General features: G+C 30.0%; 1 protein-coding gene across 1 annotated transcript in view; it reads left to right on the top strand.

The window, feature by feature from the left end:
* The window catches only part of LOC113809078 (corticotropin-releasing factor-binding protein), a 110,152-nt gene that overhangs the window by 102,505 nt on the left and 3,053 nt on the right, over window positions 1-4,594 (top strand). The window lies entirely within an intron of this gene.

Here is a 4,594-nt window from a genome sequence, read left to right as displayed (position 1 = left end):
CTTCGCAGCCCGTGAGTCGCCTCCCCTCAGAGGTCCTTCAGAAGACATCCGAACCGAAGCTCTCATTTCCACCCCGCCCCCCTCATCTCCTCGCCAAAAGATGCTCGTCCACCTGTACACTCGTCCACTTGTCTCCTCGTCCACTCTTCGTCTCGTCGTCCACTCGTCTCTCCTCGTCTCTCTTCGTCTCTCCTCGTCTTCTCGTCTCGTCTCCTCTCGTCTCGTCGTCTTCTCGTCTCGTCTCTCTTCGTTCCTCTGAGAAAAGGAAATAGGATTAAGACGGTTTTGCGGATGTTTTTATTTATTTATTTGCTTGTTTGTTTATTTTTTATTTAGACTTTTTCGTTTTCTCTCTTTTTGATGTTTATTTATTCATTTATGTGTTATTTTCTCAGGTTTCTCATTCCGTTTGTTGTGCCTGGATATATATATATATATATATATATATATATATATATATATATATATATATATATATATATATATATATATATATATATATATATATATATATATATATATTTTTTTTTTTTTTTTTTTTTTTTTTTTTTTTCTTTTTTCTTTTTGTTCATTTATTCATTCACTCGTTTATTTATTAATTGCCTTGGTTGTTATCGTATGTGTTTGTGTTTCCCTCTTTTCGCTCCTTTTCGAATGCACTGATTATCGTGTGAAAGGTGTAAGTGGAATTCAACAATTCTAAAAAAAAGCAGCAGATGTAATTTATGGAATGCTGATGAAGATATGAATCAAAATGCATCATTTACGTCTGTCGTGTGAAGTTACTTATTATTTTTATTTTCATTCAATCTTATATTCTTGTATTCTTATCTCTTATCTTTTATATTTTGTACATTGAAGATATGTCATTATCGTAGCCTCAACGGGTCAATTCTTATTTTTTTTCTGTTTTATCTTATTATGATTATCCGTTTGGTTTCCTATCTCTCTCTCTCTCTTCCCTTTCGTTTCATCTTTCTCTTAATCTTTTTTATCATGGTTATTTATCAATATTTTCTCTTTAATTCCTTTGTTCTGTAAATCAGACAGAAAACCTTATCTCAGATCCTTGAATCCTCTCTCTCTCTCTCTCTCTCTCTCTCTCTCTCTCTCTTTCTCCTTCTCTCTCTCTCTTCTGAACCGGTCACAAGGAAGAATAAAAGCAAATAAACAAGTCAGGAAATATGGCTTCACAAAATCATCCCCAACGACCAGCAACAGCCAGCTTATCGGGAAGAAAAGACCAGCAAATTGGCCCTCCTTTCCGCCTCCCTTCCTCCCTCCCTCTTGTAATGCTTGTTATAATCTTATTTTATAGTTTAGGGACCGAAGAGAGAAATTTCAAAAAGACAAAATGATAAAATAAGGCATTTTGAAGATTAGTTCAGCGACTGTGTTCGCCTTGGAATATCTCGACCCTAGACAATCAGTGACATGGGATTCTACCCTATAAAATGGCGAATCAGATGTCCCGGATGAGGGTTTCGATTCGCAACGTCCGTAGGTTTTTATTCCAATTGTCCGTTTCATTCCCTTATGGCTCTGTCCAAAAATTTTTGGTTGGAGAAAATGAGGAAAAAGAAGTTGGAAAAGATGTATAGCTATTTATTTACATACAATCATTATTACTTGTCTGGATTAAAACTGAAGAATACTTACAGAACAGCCAACGAGTGTAGGATAAAAAAGCAACTATCTAAACTCCCCAAAAATGAAAATAATCGTTCCTTTAGACGTGAAAAAGAATTGAAAAAAAGAATAAAGGAAAAACGAAAAACAAAATGATTGAGCATTGAATGGGTGGAGACGATTAAGTAATCAGTCCTCGTTCAGTTATGGGCGCTTATGTACATATTATTTTGAAGGTTCCAGGCCTTTTTAGACGGAGAATTTGACTGCGACATACAGCATCATGGAGAAGCATGTTCTGGGTCACCCAACGTACATGTGAGTGTATATCAGTATTGTGACAACATGAAATAATGTACGAAATTGGAAATAAAAATGATTCTAAGTCTTGTTTTATAACCTGTTCCTCAGTTGCAACTTAGCCTAATATATTTTTCTCGCTTGACAGCTATACATTTTTATTCTTAGCGTGACGTCATACATGCAGTTCGCAAGTCGGTATTTCTTTTTGGCTTTTTAGTTGTTTGACGATGGTCTGCATACTTATAGAAGCTCGTACGTGTGTTTTATTTATATTTATAGATTATATACAAACATATACAGATACACATGTGTTTATATATCTATATATATATATATATATATATATATATATATATATATATATATATATATATATATATATATATATATATATATATATATATATATATACACACACACACACACATATATGTATATATATGCATATATGTATATATATACATATATACATATATATATATATATATATATATATATATATATATATATAATAGCTATATATATCTATATATATATATATACATATATATATATATATATATATATATATATATATATATATATATATATATATATATATATATATATATATATATATATATACACATTGTATGCATATATGCACATGCGTGTGTGTGTATATGTATTCAAGTACACATCCTTTACCAAAAACAACTTTGTAGCATATATATATATATATGTATATATATATATATATATATATATATATATATATATATATATATATATATATATATATATATATATATATATATATATATATATATATGCACTGTCTGTATATATATACGTGCGCGTCTAAGTGTTTGTATATGTATTCAAGTACACATCCTTTACCAAAAACAACTTTGCAGCCAAACTTCATTATAAACGTACACAAAATAAACTTCAATGTTTGACTTTGAAGTAAATTCCTGAAATGTTTTGATATGACATCTTACATTTTGCATTGCGTCCGTATCCCAAAGCAGTGACATTTGCTCTCTCGCCCCCCCCCCCCCACTTGCATTTGCCCTGGATATGGCAAACTTAGAGGCTTTTAACATAATTCCACAAGGAGAAAGAAAAGGGAAAAATAAAATAGAGAGCTTGCGAGGGGTTACCGAGCTAAAACACATACGAATGATCTGAAAAGGGAATGTATGTATTTAACATCGCTTTCATACATATTACTTAAAATAATTCTAGTTTATTTCTTACGATCAAAATATAAATATTAGATATAACCTACATTTTACTGATAGACAGAATTAACAATTCTGAACAGTCAAAAATAAACTAATATGAATAGAATTTACCATGATAATTGTAAAAAAAAAAAAAAGAAAAAAAAAATCTGCATTAATAGCACTTTAAAGACGCTTTTCAAAATTCTCTATCATCATTCTTAGTTTGAAAATTCCTTAATGGGGATTTCAAAGTTCGTCTCTTATTATTCTACTTCTGATATTCTTCTCTTTATTCGTCGTTACTTTCTCGGTTCATTTTTGTTCTTGTTATTGGTCATTATTCTTGTTATTTGTTCGTCGTTCTTGTTATTATATTGTATGCATTTGTTTCATTGTTTATTGATTATCATTTCCGTTATTTGTTATTTTCGTTATTTTATATTTCCATTCTTGTCATTCATTGTTATTCTCGTTCTTCATTGCTATTCTTTGTCATCATATTCGTAATTGATTTTATTCTTAACTGTTATTCTTATCCGTTTTTATTGCTGTTCCCATTCATGTAATTAATCATTATTTATCGTTATTCTCTCTTTCCTTTGCTATTTCTTCATTCTCTTTATTCATTCGGTTATTTGCTAATTACCTTTATCATCAGATATGAATTAGATGTTAAAAAAAAGTCAAATTTGTTTTGCATTTTCAGTAATTTTACTTTGGTTTGCTTTTCGAAATATATTTTGCCTTTGGTATCTTGTGGTATCTGTTTTGGCGTTTTATCATACATATCTATTTTGCATTTTGGTATCTTTTTCAAGATCCAGTCTGGTATCTAGTCTATTTCATTCATTCACCTGTTTATTTTTGCCTTTTGGTATCTTTCTAAACATCCATATTTTTTCTTTGTATTTTGCTGTCTATGGTATCTATTTTTGGCGTATATTATTTATATCTATTTTTCCCTTTTGGTGTTCTTTCTTTCATCTATTTTGTATTTTGCTAACTTTGGGTATCGTTTTGACATTTATTCGATTTTTTACTCTTATTCTGCTTTTTTAACATCTAATCTGGTATCTTTCTTGGTATTTCTTTTCAAATATTGCGTTTTGGTATCTTCTATCGGTATTCAATCTGTATCTGATTTACATTTTGATAGATTTAATTATTACTTTAGTTTTATCATTACTATTATTTATTTTGTCAATTGAGGTTTCGCATTTTCCTGTGTAATTTATAATCCGATATCAAATGAATAGGTAATTATGATCCCTCTAAATTGGTAATAATCATCGACCATGACATTAGCGATTAGTTTAGTTAGTAGTAGCGATTAAGCAGAAGTTTGTAAATGACATAATTAGTATAGTAATTATGACTGATGTGATTGGCATAATTATCCATAATGACTGATCTACTGATGAATGCGTTCTGATGTTGGTGATAAATGACAA

The sequence above is a fragment of the Penaeus vannamei genome, chromosome 1, assembly GCF_042767895.1.
Source record: "Penaeus vannamei isolate JL-2024 chromosome 1, ASM4276789v1, whole genome shotgun sequence".
Taxonomy (NCBI): domain Eukaryota; kingdom Metazoa; phylum Arthropoda; class Malacostraca; order Decapoda; family Penaeidae; genus Penaeus; species Penaeus vannamei.
Note: the sequence above shows the minus strand (reverse complement) of the source record. Positions and strands in the feature narration are given on the sequence as shown.